General features: G+C 51.1%; 1 long non-coding RNA gene and 1 pseudogene across 2 annotated transcripts in view; one reads left to right on the forward strand and one right to left on the reverse strand.

Annotated features, from left to right (window-relative positions):
* The window catches only part of LOC144581289 (uncharacterized), a 21,638-nt gene extending 18,910 nt beyond the window's left edge, over positions 1-2,728 (forward strand). The window contains exons 1-3 of one of the 2 annotated variants that reach the window (XR_013531903.1): positions 70-143; positions 375-472; positions 2,194-2,728. This is a non-coding gene — a long non-coding RNA (uncharacterized LOC144581289). Of the gene's footprint in view, positions 1-69; positions 144-374; positions 473-2,193 lie in introns of those variants that run through there. The other variant, XR_013531904.1, reaches the window with a different exon arrangement.
* Positions 2,729-10,058: 7,330 nt separating this feature from the next.
* Positions 10,059-12,709, reverse strand: LOC144581306 (signal recognition particle 9 kDa protein pseudogene; annotated as a pseudogene).
* Between the last annotated feature and the right edge of the window lie 6,725 nt (positions 12,710-19,434).

The following is a 19,434-nucleotide window of genomic DNA, read 5'->3' on the forward strand; positions in this document are numbered from 1 at the left end:
CTTTCGGCGGCGTAGCTGGGACTCCCCGTGCCCAACTTTTTCTCCTAGTTGCTCCTCAACCCCGCTTTCAGTTTGCGTCGGCAGGTCTGAGAGGTGGATAGTTCGTCACTGCGTTCAGCTTTTTTTCCCCTTCATTTATTTCCGTGTGAGGCCGGGGCCGCCGGGGCCGCCGGGGGACGCTGGGGCCCGGGGCCGAGGGTTCGGGGGGCGCGGGGGGCGCGGGGGTGGCGGTGACGGCGGCGGCGTGGGGGGGCGTGGGGGGGCGGGGGGGGCGGGGGCGGGGGCGGCGCCGTGCGGTTTTTTTTTTTTTTTTTTTTAATTTCTATCCATCTCTTCTGAGACGGGGTCTCCCTCTGTTTTGCCACATTCACCAGGCTGGTCTCGAACTCTCGAACCCCCGACCTCTTCATCTGCCCTGACCTCATGATTGCATCTCACGGCAACAGCGTCAACCGCCCCTTCCTGGACTCAGGTGATCTCATGGGCCCGGGAGGTAGATCGCACACTTGAATTTCCAGCCATGGTGTGTGTGTGTGTGTGTGTGTGTGTGTGTGTGTGTGTGTGTGTGTGTGTGTGTGTGTGTGTGTCCGTCTGTGTGTGTGTGTGTCTGTCTGTGTGTGTGTGTGGTCTGTGTGTGTGTGGTTTGTGTGTGTGTGTCTGTGTGTCGTATCTGTGTCTGTCGGTGGGTGTGTGTGCACGCGTGGGGCATACTCGAGGCCGGGAGGGGGCGGGGGGGCAGAAGGAAACCGTTTTTCGTGACCTTGGTTACCTTTTAACTTTCTTCCCGTCCTCGTTTGCTTGTTTCTTCTTACCGTTTCTTTTCACCTCTGTGTGTTACACTGATCCTTTCTTGGTTTCCTTCTTTTATGTACCTATGGATGGATTTCTTTAGAGGCAGGCGGGGGTCTCTCTCTGTCGCCCTTTTCTGTCTTCGATCTTATTTTCTGCACGCTGGTGTTTGTTTATATACAATACATTCACAGACTGTAAATAACATGCGGTATGATATATGCAAATAACCAGATAGGACGTAGGAAATGAAAGGAATAATTCTTCTACATCTATGTGTGTGCGAATATTTCATTTCATTCACTTTGGTACTTAATGACCACCTCCGTTCACACCGTCTTTGTTGTTTCTTATGGTTCCTTCACCCTTCCGTGTCCATGTCATTCTTACGTTTACGTTCGTTCATCTATTTAGTTTGAGGTCGGGTCTCAAGTATTTCTCTACATTCATTCATTCATTCATTCATTCATTTGGGGACAGCCTTGCTTGACTTTATCTGCCTGATTATGTAGAGGCTGGCTCGCATTTATTCATTCATTCATTTTATTATTTTTACTGCTATTTCTTTTTAAATAGAGACGGGGGGGGGGGTTTCACCACGTTGGCCAGGCTGGTCTCGATGTGCTGACCTCAGGCGATCCACACGCCTCAGCCTCCCAAAGCACTGGGGGATGACAGGCCTGAGACACCATGCCCGGCTATTTGTTTATTTATCTATCAATGGATTTATTTAGACGCAGGCACTTTCGTATTTATTTATTTATTTCGGGGAACACTCACATTTCTTTCTTTCTTCCTTTCTTTGGATGCTGGCTCGCATTTCTTTCTTTCTCTCTCTCTCTCTCTCTCTCTCTCTCTCTCTCTCTCTCTCTCTCTCTCTCACACACACAGACACACACACACACACACACACACACACACACACACGCAGTTTGGACCAAGCCGTCATCCCTCCTCAGGTCCCTCCCGTCCCCACTACCTGTGACCACGCCACCACAGGGGTTAACTATTGCATTGTTTTTAATGTATGTATGTGAGATGGGGTTTGAGGTTCCACCGTGACGCCCACCTGGTCCAGAACGCCTGCTCTCCAGAATTCAGCCTGCCTTGGCCTCTCACGGTGCTGTTATGGGCCTGAGTCACTGCACCTGACTCAATCTCTACTGGCCTGCCTGCCTGCCTGCCTGCCTGCCTGCCTGCCTACCTACCTATTGTCCGTTCGTCCGTGTCCGTCCGTCCGTCCGTGTCCGTCTGTCCGTCTGTCTGTCTGTTTGTCTTTCCCGTGTGTCTTGCCTATCACCTTCTTAGTAGGCATGTGGTCTCGCTTTGCGGTCCGCACTCTGGACACACATATTTCTTTTGAAACTTCGATGACGATGATGCTGCTGATGATCATTTATGCAGGTGGAGGTGGTGTCGAATGACAGATCGAGATGATCACAAACCTTTGCGCTCCAGCCGTTCTCCCACGTCGGCCTTTGAGACCGCTGCGATGACAGGCGTGAACGTGGAACGGGCCTGGTCGTATTTGTCTTGTGCGTTTCTTTCCAGTCCTTGTTTCCGGTCTGGACACACAGTCTATAATACGGGCGTTGCAAACTAAGACAATTTTCACACACATCTCACGATCCTACCTTTTCTTTCCAGTGCCACAAGCCACATCGAGGGTGGCGTGCCTGATCGCTCTCTGATAGTTGATTTATATAGTGCAGAAAGTGCTGACATTGGCCATGTGCACCTGTTTTTTTTTGTTTTGTTTTGTTTTTGGACGGAATCTCTCTCTCTCTCTCTCTCTCTCTCTCTCTCTCTCTCTCTCTGCTTTGTTGGGAAACTCTGTTCTTTAGGACGAATTTTCATACTCTGTGAAAATTTCCTCTTCAAACGAGCATCTCTTGAAACATGAAAATTATTTTAAAAATAAAGAGAAAGACAAAAGGCACACAGTGGAAATTTCTTTGGCTGCCTCCCAGGTTGTACCTTGGACCCAGTGGGAGGGAAGGAGGGAGGGAAGGAGGTAAGGAGGGAGGGAGGGAGCAGCAAGATTCAGTGGGTGGGTTAGATTTGCGGTTTTCGGTGCTAAATCCTCTCTGGAGGCCCAAAAGGCCCTCCGGGAGCCTCCTCCCCAGGGGAACCGCATTGCGGCTGCTTTCAAATTCGCCAGCGACCCGTTTCACCAGATGGCCTGGGTGGGCCGGTTGGGACCACACTGGACCACCCGGGTGTGTGCTGTTCTTGCTGGGTGTGGGGGTAAGTCAGTCTTGCTGACTTACAGGATAAACTGACAGCACTGGCATGAAAACTAAGATGCATTTCTAGGCGGCTCGGGCGTCAGAGTGTCACATACGATGCCCTTCGTTCAGTCAGCAGCCTGTCTTTAGCTTCCTCAGACGTCAGGACGACTTCCCATCACAGCCTCTTTTTTTCCCTCGTTCCACGGCAGAGATGACACACATGAGAGGGAGAAAGAAAGAGCTCAATAGATGATGCTCGCCCTCATTTGTGGAATTATCAGTCACCTACAGACAGATGGGCGACTAGACAGAGACGCAAATCAGACACCATTTCTAGGTCCTCTTGGTCAGGATGGTCTCTCTCTCTCTCTCTCTCTCTCTCTCTCTCTCTCTCTCTCTCTCCCCCACCCCCAGCCAGCACAGCATGTGTGTGTGCGCGCGTGCACGCACGCACACACACACACACACACACACACACTCTTTTCACATCCGTGTCACAAATCACACTAATTTACCCCTTTAGCACTATACATATTGAGTGAACCAATCTCACAACCCCATGGCTGAGGAAACACCGTCTCTATGATATATTAAAAAGATTGGCCGAGCCGGATGAGGCGGCCCATGCCTGTAATTCCGACACGTAGCGGGGGCTGAGCCAGGTGGATCACTTGAGGCCAGGAGTGCAAGACCCGGCTGGCCAACATGGCGAAACCCCGTCTCTACGAAAAACATAAAAATGTGCCAGGTGTGGTGGCGTACGCTTGTTAGATCAGTAACTCGGTAGGCTGGGGCAGGCCAGTCACTTGAACCAGGGAGTCCGACGTGGCGGTGAGCCGAGATCCACGCCACGGCAATCCAGCCTGGGTAACAGAGTGAGACACTCTCTCTTAAAATAATAATAGTAAGGAAGTTTCGCTGGGCATGGCGGCAGCTACCTGTTAATCCTACCTGGGCAATCCTGTGACAAAGAAAGGAGGGGGAGGGAGAGGGAGAGAGAGAGAGAGAGAGAGAGAGAGAGAGAGAGAGAGAGAGAGGCGGAGAAAAGAGACGAGGGAGGGAGGGAGGGAGGAAGGGAGAGAAACAGAGAGACAGAGAGAGGCTTAAATTCTGCAGCGCAGTGGTGTCATCCTAGCTCACTCACTGCAGTCTGGACACTCCTTGGCTCGACATTCTTCCACCTCAGCCTCCAGAGTACACGTGCCATTGTGCCCAGATTAGTTATTGAGAGACAGGGTTGCACCATGTTGGTCAGGCTGCTCTCAAACTCCCGACCTCGGGTGATCTGCCTGCCTCGGCCTCCCGAGTTGTTGGGATTACAGGTGTTCTCCGGAGAAGAAAAGAAAACGGGATTTATTTACCAAATCCTACACACCTACGCATTGTGTTCCCCTTGTTTGGGTTTGTGTAGTTTTAGTCATCAAGCAGACACGCCTCCCAACACCTTCTCTCTCTCTCTCTCTCTCTCTCTCTCTCTCTCTCTCTCTCTCTCTCTCTCCCTCCCCCCCCTCTTTCTCTCTCTCTCTCTCTCTCCTCTCTCCTCTGTTTCTCCTCTCTCCTCTCTCTCTCTCCCCCCCTCCCTTTCTTTCTCTCTCTCTCTCTCTCTCCTCTCTCCTCTCTTTCTCCTCTCTCCTCTCTCTCTCTCTCTCTCTCTCCCCCCTCTCTCCTCTCTCCTCTGTTTCTCCTCTCTCCTCTCTCTCTCTCTCTCTCCCCCCCTTCCTCTCTTTCTCTCTCTCTCTCTCTCTCTCTCTCTCTCTCTCTCTCTCTCCTCTCTCCTCTCTTTCTCCTCTCTCCTCTCTCTCTCTCTCTCTCTCTCTCTCTCTCTCTCTCTCTCTCTCTCTCTTTCTTGTTTTTCACCTGGCCTAAAGAGACACCCATTGAAAGTAAGACAGAGAGAGCTCCTTCCAATTGTTTTATTGATCTAGAGACAGTGTCTCACTCGGTCGCCCTGGCTGGAGTGCAGTGGTGCCATCGTAGCTCACTCACTGCAGTCTAGACACTCCTTGGTTCAAGACATTCCTCCGCCTCAGCCTCCAGAGTACCTGGGACCACAGGCACATGCCACTGTGATCAGATCATTCATTCATTTTTCTGAGACGGGGTTTCACCAGGTTGGTCTGCAACTCCCGACCTCGGGTGATCCGCCCGCCTCGGCTTCCCAAAGTGCTGTGATGACAGGCGTGAGCCACCGGGCCCGGCCCCTCAGATCAGTTTTTCAATGTTTTCTAGGCCGGGCGCTGTGGCTCACGCCTAGAATTCCAGCACTTTGGGAGGCCGAGGTGGGTGGATCACGAGCTCGAGAGATCGAGACCATCCTGGTCAACCGGGTGAAACCCCGTCTCTACTAAAAATACAGAAATTAGCTGGGCATGGTGCTGCGTGCCTGTAGTCCTGGCTACTCGGGAGGTTGACGCGGGAGAATTGCCTGAACCCAGGAGGCGGAGGTTGCGGTGAGCCGAGATCGTGCCATTGCCCTCCAGCCTGGTGGGTAACGAGAGCGAAGCTCCGTCTCAAAACAAACAAACAAACAGATCAATTGCAACGAAGTGATGAGACCCTGTCTGTAGACCCTTTCTACAGGCAGGGTCTCATCACTTCGTTGCAATCCTCCCGACCTGGCGTCTCAAAGTTTTGGGATGATGGATGGGCTCGAGCCACACTGTGCCTGGCCTCCGGGGACTGATTCGCGACCACAACTGACGTGCTAATATTTTCTTCTTTTTTCTCCTTCTTCTTTTTGAGACGGAGCCTCGCTCTGTGCCAGGCGAAGGGAGGCGCATCGCTTCGGAAGCGGCAGCCGAGCCGCCTTCTAGAGCCCCATTCAAAGGCAGACAGCCCTGTTTCCCTTCTGGAGTCGGAGGTGATGGCTCCCATGGCCTCGGGCTCCACTCCATTCGGCAGGCGCCGCCCCACAAGAAGGCTGGCTGTGGCTGTGGCTGGGGGTGGGGGGACGCGGTGGGGCTGGCTGGAAGAGTCTCCTTTTCTGCTTCGTCCTTCGGTAGCTGGAATGACGGGCGCGCACCACCACGCCCCCCGGCTACTTTTCCTATTTTCAGGAGGGATGGGGTTTCGCCATGTTGGTCAGGCTGGCCTCGAACTCCTGACCTCAAGTGATCCGCCCTCTTGGGCCTCCCAAAGTGCTGGGATGACGGGCGTGAGCCGCCAGCACTTCACCCTTGAAGAGCAAGCGCGCGGGCGGGGAGCGGTGGCTCACGCCCGTCATCCTATAGCACTTTGGGAGGCCCAGGAGGGAGGATCACTTGAGGTCAGGAGTTCGAGCGAGACCAGCGTGGCCAACCTGATGAAACCCCGTCTCTACTAAATGTACAAATGATTAGCCGGGCGTGTGGTGGGGGATGCCTGTGATATCAGCAACCCGGGAGGCTGAGGCAAGCAGGCAGGCAGGCAGGCAGGCAGGCAGGCAGGCAGGCAGGCAGGCAGGAGAATCCCTTGAACCTGGGGGGCGGAGGTTGCCCTGGGCTGAGATCACGCCGTTGCACTCCAGCCTGGGCGACAGGGGTGAGACTCTGTCCCGGGGGGGGGGGGGGGGAGCAAGCTCGCACCCTGCCACCTTTCACTGCGGCCGGCCCTTTTTTAGGCTCTGAACCTATGTCATTTCTGACATAGGTTGACTCCCTCGATCCCCTCTCTCCGTTAGTGACTCGGTAAAGTAACTTGGACTTTGTGTCGCCCCATCCCGAAGACGGATGGGTGGAATCCCACTGGGAGGGAGGGGAGAAATGGATCGGGATACCTGGTGACCTGGGCCTGCCTGAGGAGACTGTCACCCTTCGCTGCTCACGAAAAGGTCGGGTAGGGGCAGAGGAAGAGCTCTTTGCCTTTGGCCCTTTGAAGGTTCGCCTGAAACGTCAACTCGTCAGAGACAGATGAATCAGAGAATAGGCCAGACACGTTTCGTTTCTGGGTCCCCTGCAGAACGAAGGCCCCCCGGGATGACTTGGGTTCCACAGGGTGTATCTTCTCCGACTCTAGGTCCTGAGACCTTCGGTTCTGGGGGAGGGGGAGGGCCCTGCCTCTTCCACGAAAAGGAAAGAGCGCGTGCTTACAGAGGCCGAGAGGAATCTAGACGGACAGAGGGGCCCTGCTGGGTTTCCCCACTCGGTGTGTAGGATTTGGGGAGGTCGAGGCCAGGCTCCCACTTGGATGAAAGGAGCATGTTTTAGACTTTTCTCCCTGTCACTTGTGGCGTCTATCCTTCTCCTATTTCCCTGACAAACTCCTCAACTCAAAAATAAACGGTTAGGGAAAATCTTACCTAGCGAAGCCAATCGTGGAGGCGCTAAGGAAGAAAGCTCATGACCGCGGCATACATTTCTAGACATAGGACCTATCGCGGTGTGTGCGTGGGAGTGATTTCTAAGGCATGGCCACTGTAACGCTACTGGGCTGGGACGGCCCAGTGATGTTCTCGTGAGGAGACGGTGGGTGGATCGCGAGAGGTCGAGAGTTCGAGACCGGCGCCGGGGCAACGTGGAGAAACCCCGTCTCTACTAAGAATACAACATTCACCCGGCACGGTGGGTGGTACGTGCCTGTCATCCCAAGCTACTCGGGAGCCTGAGGGCAGGAGAATCGCTGGAACCCAGGAGGCGGAGGTTGCCGTGAGCCGAGATCGTGCCACTCACTCCGGGAGTGAGTGTGGATTTCACGGACCTTCGCTTCCCTGTAACGGATATTGACACTCTGAGGTGGTGGGTCTGGAGTCCACTCGGAAACGCTAGGGACTGGACTTCCATCTTAGATAGGCCCCATCTCCACCCCTAGCCTCCGTCCACACGCCCCCGCCCCTGGTCTCCTCTTCCTTCTCTCTAGGGGAATGGAAGTTCCAGATGAACCCACGGGCGGGTGCCTAGGCCGTGTCCCCTGGAGGCTCCGGTCGACTAGTTGCAGGCGGGCATCACCCGAGAGGACTCCCTGGGCCCAGAAACGACCTGATCCGAGAGGGATCGGGGAGAGGCCGGTGACGCGGCGTGCCTGAGCCGCCCCCGCCCCCGCCCCCGCCCCCGCCCCCGCCCCCGCCCCCGCCCCCGCCCCCCAACCTCCACCCCGACCCAGAGCGATCCAGCGTTCCCTTCTTTTTCGTGCTGACGCCTGCAAGCATCGGTGGTCTTTGGGCATCACCTAGCGGCCACTGTAATGGAAAATCGAGGTGGCGCGGAGGGAGCTCTGTGAGCCCGAGGACTTCACAGAACCTGGGGCAACCGGTTTCTCTTCCGCCCATCTGGAGGCCCCTCCCTCTCTCCCTCGTTGCCTGGGGAACCTCCGCCCCGGTGGGGGCCCTATTGTTCCTTTATCGGTACTTTGTGTTCCTTTGTTTGTTGGTGTCTTTCATGCGCATAGACTCTTCTACCTGGGCTTTATGAGGAGTTGGTTTATTTTTTAAGCACCCCCCACCCGCCCCTTTACTCCAACTCGTTGAGTTTGTGAGGTGGGTTCCCCCCAACGCCGCGCCTCTCACCACCCTGCGTGGAAACGTTCTGGAGCCAGGCGCGTGGGCCTCCATCCTCTCTCCCCTCCCCCCACCCTTTGCCGGTTGACATTTGCATGGGTGATGGCCAGATCTCACCTCACTCAGTGGCCACTGTTTTTGAAGATGGGGGTGGGGGTGGGGCACGGTCCCACTTCCCCAGAGGCAGCTGGGGGCGATGGCACAGCCTTTGGTCCTCGTGGGCAAGCGGGTGGGCGGGCTGGACAGTAGTGGTGGGGCTTTTTCACCCCTTCACTCCTCAGCCATCCCTCCCTCCCTCCCTGGGAAAGCTTCATCTTGGCTGGGTCTCTCAATCACCTTTTCTCTTGATGTCTTCTTTTCTCCTTCCCCGAGCCAGCATATATGCAAAATGGGAAGGGCATCGTGGCGCCACGCTGGGCCGTAGTAGTTTGTGCCCAAAATAGAAACGCTGTCTAAAAAGCGATACTTTGCTCCCTTAAGATGACCGGAGGTGATGCCTTGGCACGGAATTCTAGGACGGTGTATCTTTTCCCCAGGACGTGTGTGAGCTGCTGTTTTTCTCCTGCTGTTGACTAGCGCTTTTGTGGATTTCTCGATGTCTAGTGACAGCCGGTTCCTGTAAACTGTACTTCATAATGTGATAACCTGCTTTTTGCCAGTTAAAACTAGCTCTCTCTTTCTCAGACTAAAAGCTGTTCAGGCTTTATGTCAGTTAGCTTCCTGAGCTGGGCAGACTCCATCTTACCTTCTACATTTTAGTGATTTTCCCACCATTCACTATGTCACCAGAGTATGTAGCTGGGGCGGGCTGACGCTGGGAACGCATTTGTTCATAAGAGGCCGAGTTCAGTGGTACCAGCAGAGCTTGGGAATGCGGGCAGGTGCTGTCCAATGCCCAGAGCCCCGGTTACCTATATAAGTTGTATGTCTTTTGTGACAACTTTACCCCTCGCACCTGGCACTGTTTTATTTCTCATGTACTAGCTTAAGTTTGAACTTTTTGCTTACTCTGCTTTTGTGAAAAATTTCCTTCAGCTAAGTTCCCCCTCCCTTTTAAAACTAGGGTATAAAAGACCGCCTAATATTTCCTTAGGGGCCGAGAGAATTTTGGGCATCAGCCACCTCTCGGTCGCTGGCATAATAAAGGACTCATAATTCAATCTCAGAGTCTGGTGCATTCTTTGACTCGCTCGGGTACAACAATAAGGTCTTTCTTTCTTTCTTTCTTTCTTTCTTTCTTTCTTTCTTTCTTGTTTTTGTTCTTCTTGTTCCTGTTCTTCTTATTATTATTATTCTCTTCTTCTTCTTCTTCTTCTTCTTCTTCTCCTCCTCCTCCTCCTCCTCCTCCTCCTCTTCTTCTTCTCCTCCTCCTCCTCCCCCTCCTCTCCTCCTCTTCTTCCTCCTCCTCCTCCTCCTCCTCCTCCTCCTCCTCTTCTTCTTCTTCTTCTTCTTCTTCTTCTTCTTCTTCTTCTTCTTCTTCTTTCTTCTTCTTCCCCAGGCTGGAGTGCAATGGCACGATCTCGGCTCACTGCAACCTCCGCCTCCTGGGTTCAGGCAATTCTCCCGCCTCAGCCTCCCGAGTAGCTGGGATTACAGGCACGCGCCACCATGCCCAGCTAATGATTTGTATTTTTAGTAGAGACGGGGTTTCACCATGTTGACCAGGATGGTCTCCATCTCTTGACCTCATGATCCACCCGCCTCAGCCTCCCAAAGTCCTGGGATTACCGGCTTGAGCCACCGCGCTTGGCCTGCAGGATGTATTTCAATGTAGTACCTTCATTCCATTCCTGGGGAATCAACATGTGAACACGACGTTTAGGTGGTGAAATTAGGGTACGAACATAAGTGTCAAATAATATCATACTTCCGGTTTACTGGAAAACATGACAGTTGTGACAGTCACACCTAACACTTTGGTTACAGAAAGAGAGAAGACGGACAGAAGTATGCAATGATGTGACAGTTGGGATCATCTATCGGCCTTCTGAGAAACTGCAGATGAAAAATACGTCGTGAAAATGTCTGTAAAATGGTGGTTGTGGTACATGTGTAGTGACCGTCATTGCATTCACGCACTCAAGTAACTGCTGCTTCTGATAACTGAAAACTAGATTCAAAGTCATTGTTCAACGAGCTGATACTACCAATCCCCTATAATAAAAGGTATTTTTATTGTATCTCTCTGGAGAGAGAGAGAGAGAGAGAGAGAGAGAGAGAGAGAGAGAGAGAGAGAGAGAGAGACAGAGAGAGAGAAGGCAAAGCATACTGGTTAGTCAATTCCTGTTAGATATAATTGAGGCCACACTACTAGACATACTCAGGTGCACGGCATTCGTAACAATGCGCACTGTGGTGCGGAGTTTGTTCCGATGACCATCTTTTATGTCTATTGGTCATCGACGGCATACATTTTATGCTCCAAAAGAAATACCTCGATCCAACACAACGGTTACATTGAATGTTCTTTGAAAGAAAGATGAACTAAATTTAAGGAAGCATTGGCTTTTCGTAATATCTCATTTTCAAGTTACTGTTACGAATCTGCCAGAAAGAAACAATTGTGCGTTTTACCTAACATCAAGTAATCTGCAAAGTTCCGGAGACAGATGCATCGCTTGTGCAGTTTCCAAAAGTAAATACAGGCTTTCTGACTGAAAACATTCGCATTCCTAGCTCTCTAAAGAAAACGTTCAAAAGAAAATTACAGAAAATGACCTCTGAGCTTCTGAAGAGTCCACTTAGTTACATAAAGTATTTTCTGTCCCAACACTTTCCCTACTTCAAAAGATATTTACTTCCTCAGTACATGACAAAGTCTTCATTTCAAACCATTCACTCAGTTTCCATGGTAACACTGAGGGATTCCCTGGCTACGGTCAGTGCCACTAGTTAGTTGACTGTGGAATTTCTCAGTCTTCTTTCCATCTTGAGCTTGCTCTCTTTTAGACACCAGACAAACTCGATCATCTGTTACTTGTGTGTTTAACACACAAGTTTCCATCAGAATGCCTGTATTTGAGAACCACACGTGCCTTCACAGGGTCAGCGAGGTAAAGCTTCTCTCTCGGTAGGCAGCGTGGCTGAACTCCTCCCAGGTCTGGCACTGTGCATCGTGGCCTGGAGTGCAAAAGTAAACAGAGGCAAGGCCACAGAACCAGGTTCAGCAAACTACCTAGAGTCGCCAACGGATGCAAAAGTCATAAGGTCTTATTTTCTAGAAATTCATGAGGTCTTCTTCTTCTTCTTCTTCTTCTTCTTCTTCTTCTTCTTCTTCTTCTTCCTCTTCTCTCTCTCTCTCTCCCCCTCCCTCCCCCACTTTCTTCCACCCCTCCCTCTTCCTCTCCCTCTTTTTTATTTTAATATAAGCTCAGGTAGATCTAATCCAATCCATTCCCAAGGCCTCAATTCTTTACTTTAGGAATCTCAGATTTGATCTCCATACAGAATCCTGTGCAGAAGTGGCGAGTTTATTTCTGGACTTGGAGACCTCAAAGATGTTACACATTGATAAAGATTCAGGCCTGGCACGGTGGCTCCTGCCTGTCACTGCAGCACTTTGGGAGGCCGAGGTGGGCGGATCACCTGCGGTCAGGAGTTTGAGACCATCCTGGCCAACATGGTGAAACCCCGTCTCTACAGAAAGACAAAAATTAGCCAGGCGCGGGAGCTCACGCCTGTAATCCAAGCACTTTGGAGGCCAAGGCGGGCAGATCACCTGGGGTCGTGAGTTCAAGACCGGCCTGAGCAACATGGTGAAACCCCGTCTTTAGAAGGAAAAAAAGGACAAAAATTAGCCGGGCGTGGTGGTGCGTGCCTGCAATCCCAGGTTCTCGGGAGGCTGAGGCAGGAGATTTAATTGAACCCAGGAGTCGGAGGTTGCAGTGAGTGAGCCGAGATCGCACCACTGGACTCTAGCCTGGTGGACAGAGTGAGACTCCCTCTGAAGGGGCGGGGGGGGGAGAGAGAGAGAGAGAGAGAGAGAGAGAGAGAGAGAGAGAGAGAGAGAGAGAGAAATCCAACCCTAAAATCTGGGTTTGCTTTCTCCGTTGACTCGGTTGTGACCCAGACTTAGTGTCTCGATAAATCGTGCACCTCTCTGTTCAGCTAGGATGCTGGGAGGGTTTTCTCAGTCTGTATCTCCCCATGTCTTAAATGACCCGTGACCGAGCCCTGTCCGTTCTGTCTCAAATATGGAGCTCCAAACATTCCTCTCCATTTCCACAACTACACACGGCCCCTCGTGAAACCACTGGCTCTCGGGAAAACATCCCAGATGGTGGTTTCAGCTTTTTGGCTATGAAGCCTGAGCCTGCTGACAACATTCCTGTTCAGCTAATACGTTTGTATTGTTAGTGAAGGCGGGGTCCCACTATGTTGGCCTGGCCAGGATGATCTCCATCTTTTGACCTCGTTATCCACCCTCCTCTCTCTTTCTCTCTCTCTCTGTCTTCCCCCCCACCCCCGTGTTAGTGAAAACCTGTCTTTAGTAACAATACTGTCTCTGTGACGGTCTGTCTGGCTGGCTGGCTTTTGCTGCCGCTGCTGCTGTTGTTTCTGTTTTAAAAGTGCACCCGGGCCACCGATTATGGTATCAAAAGCATTCTAAGATATGTGTAATTCTCTCTCCATTGAGTACCCCTTTCCTCCTCCTCTCTCTGCTCTCTGTCTCTCTCTCTCTCTCTCTCTCTCTCTCTCTCTCTCTCTCTCTCTCTCTCTCTCTCCCCCCATCCCTCCTCTCTCTCTTTTTTTTTTTTTTTTTTGCTTTTTTCTCTCATTTGAGACAGAGTGTCGCTGCTGCTACCCAGACTGGAGGGCAATGGCACGATCTCGGCTCACTGCAACCTCCGCCTCCTGGGTTTAAGCAATTCTCCTGCTTCAGCCTCCCGAGTAGCTGGGACTACAGGCACGTGCCACCATGCCCAGCTAATTTTCTTTTTCTTTTTTTTTTTCTTTTTGAGTTGAGACGTGGTTTCGCTGTTTAGACCAGGATGGTCTCGATCTCTTCACCTTGTGATCCACCCATCTCGGCCTCCCTAAGTGCTCGGATTATAGGCGTGAGATGCCATGCCCAGCCTGTGCTACTTTATCTTTTAACTTTTTGCTTACTCTGCTTTTGTGAAAAATTTGTTTCAGCTAGGTTTCCCCCCTCCTGTTTCAAACTAAGGTATAAAGAACCTCCTAACTCTTTTTTTCTTTGGGCCTGAGAGAATTTTGGGCATTAGCCACCTCTCCGTCGCTGGCTAACATAAAGGACTCATAATTCAGTTTCAGATTGCGGTGCATTCTTTATCTCACTCGGATATAACATCTCTCTCTCTCTCTCTCTCTCTCTCTCTCTCTCTCTCTCTCTCTCTCTCTCTCCCTGTCTCTCTCTCTCTCTCTCTCTCTGTCTCTCTCTCTCTGTTACTCTCTGTGTCTCTCTCATCTCTCTCTGACTCTGTCTCTTTCGATCGAGTGCGACACGTTGAGTTAAACACCTTCATTGGTTTTCTTTGGTGGTGGTGGTGGTGGTGGTGGTGGTGGTGTGTGTGTGTTTGCTGAGACCGAGTCTTGCTCTGTCTCCCTGGCTGGAGTGCAGTGGCACAATCTCAGCTCTCTGCACCCTCTGCCTCCCTGGTTTCAAGTGAGTCTCCTGACTCAGCCTCCCGAGTAGCTGGGACTACAGGCACGTGACACCATGCCCAGCTAATTTTTTTTTTCTTTTTTCTTTTTTTGAGTTGAGATGGGGTTTCGCTGTTTAGACCAGGATGGTCTCGATCTCTTCACCTTGTGATCCACTCGTCTCGGCCTCCCTAAGTGCTGGGATTATAGGCGTGATCTGCCATGCCCAGCCTGTACTACTTTATCTTTTAACTTTTTGCTTACTCTGCTTTTGTGAAAAATTTGCTTCAGCTAGGTTTCCCCCCTCCTTTTTCAAACTAGTGTATAAAGAACCCCCTAACTCTTTCTTTCTTTGGGCCTGAGAGAGAATTTTGGGCATTAGCCACCTCTCCGTCGCTGGCTAACATAAAGGACTCATAATTCAGTTTCAGAGTGCGGTGCATTCTTTATGTCACTCGGATATAACATCTCTCTCTCTCTCTCTCTCTCTCTCTCTCTCTCTCTCTCTCTCTGTCTCTCTCATCTCTCTCTGTCTCTGTCTGTCTCGATCGAGTGTGACACGTTGGTTTTCTTTGGTGGTGGTGGTGGTGGTGGTGGTGGTGGTGGTGGTGGTGGTGTGTGTGTGTGTGTGTGTTTTCTGAGACCGAGTCTTGCTCTGTCCCCCTGGCTGGAGCGCAGTGGCACGATCTCAGCTCACTGCACCCTCTGCCTCCCTGGTTTCCAGCGAGTCTCCTGACTCAGCCTCCTGAGTAGCTAGGATTACAGGCACGCGCCACCACGCCCAGCTAACATTTTTGTGTTTTCAGTAGAGGCAGGGGTTTCACTGTCTTGGCCAGGCTGGTCTCAAACTCCTGACCTCCTGATACTTCCACCTCGGCCTGGCCTCTCAAAGTGCTGGGATGACAGGCACGAGCCACCGCTCCTGGCCATCTTCCTTGGTTTTAACTGGAGAATCTAGATTCGAGCCACACCTCGTTCTATGTCACGGAAGGACTTCGTTATCCTGCCGACTCGGGAAAGCCAGGCCCCTTGTGACCCGTTTCAAACTGAGAGCCACCTCATGTTTGGGAAATGGATCCGCTCCCAAGTTCAGTGAAGGGATGCGGTGTGTAGGACGAGGGACCCTGTTCCTTCTGATTTGGTCTGCATGGTGGGGCCTGGGGCTGGCCGGAGCTCAGTGTGGACCGATGGCTCCCTCTACCATGGGATCCACTGTCCCCACTTTGGAACACAGGCCTTGGCAGATCCTGGCCCTTCCTGGTATTGAGTCAGGCCGGGTGCGGTGGCTCATGCCGGTAACCCCAACACTTTGGGAGGCAGAGGCAGTAAGATCTCTTGAGCACGGGAGCTCCACCACCAACCTGGGGCTACATGGCCAAACCCCGGGGTCCGTGCCTGTAGTCTCAGCTACTTGGAGGCACTTCACCCTGGGCGACAGACAGAGCGAGACCCTGTCACAAACAGACAGACAGACAACAGCTATATTATGTCCTTCTCAGGGTACAAAGCAAAGCTAACAGAATACAGCATTTAATTTTTTTTAACTTTGTTTATTTATTTATTTTGAGACGGAGTTTCGCTCTTGTTACCCAGGCTGGAGTGCAATGGCGCGATCTCGGCTCACCGCAACCTCCGCCTCCTGGGTTCAGGCAATTCTCTTGCCTCAGCCTCCCGAGTAGCTGGGACTACAGGCCCGGGCGGGTGCGGTGGCTGGCTCACGCGTGTAATCAACCCCAACACTTTGGGAGGTGGGCGGATCACGAGGTCAGGAGATCGAGGCCATTCTTGCTAACATGGTGAAACTCCGTCTCTACTAAAAATGCAAAAGTCATCCGGGCGTGGTGGCACATGCCTGTACTCCCAGCCACTCGGGAGGCTGAGGCAGAAAGAATCACTTGAACCCGGGACGGAGAGGTTGCAGTGAGCCTAGATCGTGCCATTGCCTGCCCTGCACCCTAGGGGACAGAGCGAGACTGTGTCTCAAAGTAAATAAATAAACTCGTTCATTCGTTCATTCATTCTGAGTAGACATGCAGGATGTCAGCTTCTGGCCTCACGGACTCTGAGCTGACGAGTCCCGTGGTCTGCCTATCGCAGGACTGTACAGGTAAGGAGTTAAAAAAAAAAAAATTTTTTTTTTTTTTCTTTTAAAGCGTCATGTTTAAAACAACTAATTTTGTTATACGGAAATATACGGATGTACCCCAAACACAGAAACTGCTCTTCCATTTTGAAACAACTCTTTTCAAAATTGTCTTGGGCCTGGTGGGTGTGCCAGTGATCCTTTTAGGTTTCGACCTTGACGGAGAGAATTTCCAGTCGGTCTCTTCTCTCTGGAAGGAAGTTTCACATAATCCGATGGGTGGGGACTTAGGCTGTGTCTCCCTAAGGCGCTGGTCGATTGCTTGTGGCAACTGCCTGGGAGGGCACGGCGGCCCCACTGTGCTGTGGTGGGGGGAGGGCTCCATTCTTCCCCTCTCCCGCTCCCGTTCCTGGCGATCCCAGTTCATTCCTGGTTGACACTCTCTGTTGGCAGGCAGACTTCGGGCATCCCCTAGTGGCCACCGTTACTCTGAAAACCGAGGCCTCACGGAGGAAGAAAGAAGGCACTCTGAAAACCGAGGCCTCATGGAGGAAGAACACTCAGGCCGCCTGCGCACAGCCCGGGGCAACTGTGACTTGTCCGCTGCCCCCGCCCCCGCCCCCATCTTCGCGTTCCTCCCTCCCTTGTTGCCTAGGGAATCGCCATTCTGACCCCCGGGTCTCATTGTTCTTTGATCAGATAAAAAGAATATCCTCCTAAATGAACAGAAAGGCTAAACTTTGTCTTGCTGGAGATTGGATTGATTTTGAGCTACTCAACCTGAGAGTTACAGTGTTACCATAGAGATTGACTGTTTTTGGTGAAGCCAGTTTAGTTTTCATCAGTTTTTAGAGTGTGAGAAATCAGATTTTATTCTGTCCATTTTTTTTTTTTTAATTTTTTATTGGATTTTAGGTTTTGGGGTACATGAGCAGAGCATGCAAGACAGTTGCGTAGGTACACACATGGCAGTGTGCTTTGCTTTTCTTCTCCCCTTCACCCACATTTGGCATTTCTCCCCAGGCTATCCCTCCCCACCTCCCCCTCTGTCAATTTCTCTTAATAGAGTTTTCTAAAATTGTCACTTTTGCAACCTGACTCATAAAGTATTCTTGACCGTGTTGGCTATTTTTGCCATAGAGAACAAAATTAATATTCTGTTTCTATTACTGTGTGGGTTTTGTCCCTTTAAATTAATTTTTACTTCAAAGGACCCTTTCTCGGACTTTTCCCTAACCCTTCAGGTTATAGTATGCAGTTGAAAAATCCATGGGGCAAGCTTCATAACACTTCATATGTTATTGAAAGTACTGAAGAAAATGGACCTGAGGAACCTAGCTAGCCCTACCTGGAGTTCATGTCATTTTTGTCATTTGTTTTGTTTTCCAGTTTTTAATGCACAAAATAGCAGTAACAATACCCGGCAAGAATTAAAGGATAATTGTAAGACTCGTAAATCATTTTGATAAGGATCTTCTGTTCAGTATGCATTTCTGAATTTTTAGTCATAGAAAGATAGTGCTAGGTATAATTTCAGGTGTCTAGCGTGGACATATTATGATCTAAAGTAATTGCTGTCTTGATGTGAAATAAAAGTGCTTTATCATCCAAGGACAGTTCTATACAATTATGTAACTATTGCTATTTTAGGAGTGTTATCAGGGTATTAGTAATATTAATAAAATAATTAGAAAGCTTAAGCAACTAGCCTTCTGGAAAGTTAAGGATAAAAGAATAAATAGGCCAGGCGTGGTGGTGGCTCAAGCCTGCCTGGGAGGTTGTGGCGGGTGGATCAGAGGTCAGGAGGTCGAGACCAGCATGGTCAACATAGTGAAACCCTTGCCTCTACTGGAAATACAGAAAAGTTAGGGGGCCGTGGTGGCACGTGCCTGTAGTGTAGTCCCAGCTGCTCACTCACTCGGGAGGTTGAGGTAGGAGAATTGCTTGAACCCACAGGGGGCGGAGGTTGCACTGAGCCTGGGTGACAGAGAAAGACTGCTTCTCCAAAATATTAGAATAAGGCCGGGCGCGGTGGCTCACGCCTGTCATCCTAGCACTTTGAAAGGCCGAGGTGGGTGGATCACCTGAGGTCAGGAGTTCAAGACCAGCCTGGCCATCTTTAGAAAAAAGAAACCCCATATTTAGAAAACAGAAGAAAGCCACACACACACACACACACACACACACACACACACACACACACACACACGCTAGAATAGAATAGAATAGAATGGAACAGAATAAAATAGAATTGAACGAACGAATGAATGAATGAATGAATGAGCAATTTTTCAGGAACAAAGAAAACCCATGGTGACACAAACCTATGCTTCTCGCCTTTTGAGGCAGCAATGACGCTACAAATTATGTGTGATTTCTTGTTTTTCTACATTTAATTTAACGTCGTTATTATTATTATACTTCTTGCTATTGTTCTTATTTGAGACGGAGTCTTCCTCTGTCGCCCAGCCTGGAGTGCAGTGGCGTGATCGCGGCTCTCTTCAACCTCCGACTCCCGAGTCAAAGCGATTCTTCCGCCTCGGCCTCCCGAGTGAGTAGCTGGGACTACAGGTGCGTGCCACCGCACCCGGCTAACTTTTGTGTATGTAGTAGAGACGGGGTTTTGCCCTGGTCAGCAGGCTAGTCTCGAACCCCTGACTTCAAGTGATCCACCCGTCGTCTCAGCCTCCCAAAGTGCTGGGATTATGCTCGGTGCGTTATGAGCGGCTCGGCTAACATGGTTAACTTTATGGCCCCGTGGTTGGGCCTTTGGTTTACAGCCAGAGGCTACCTGACAGAGCCCTGTCCCTCGAAAGAAGGGTGGTTATCTGCAGATAGCAGCAGGGTCTTGCTCTGAAATCCTCAAAGCCTCTGCTGTGATTCAGAATGGTGGTGTCTGTCTCAAACGGATGGTCCTGTTGATCTGCTCTGGTATTTAGAAATGAATGCTCCCCTACTAAAATCTGTCACAGACACCTCCGGGACGGATGAATGTGGTGGGTGCAAGTTTGGAGGTGAGGCAGGTGCTTCGCTAGAGCTGAGGAGTTGAAGACCAGCCCGGGAAACAGGCTGCGGTGCATTTGTCTGGCCAAGGCCCATGGCAGCCTCCACTTCCCGACCTCAAGCAATCCTCCCACCTCGGGCTCCAAAACAGCTAGAACTATACAGGTGCCTGCCATCACGATGCCCGGCTAACTTTTTAATTGTTTTGATTTTTTAGTACAAACGGGGGCTCGCTGTGTTGCCAGGGCTGGTCT

This window comes from Callithrix jacchus, chromosome Y, assembly GCF_049354715.1.
Source record: "Callithrix jacchus isolate 240 chromosome Y, calJac240_pri, whole genome shotgun sequence".
Taxonomy (NCBI): domain Eukaryota; kingdom Metazoa; phylum Chordata; class Mammalia; order Primates; family Cebidae; genus Callithrix; species Callithrix jacchus.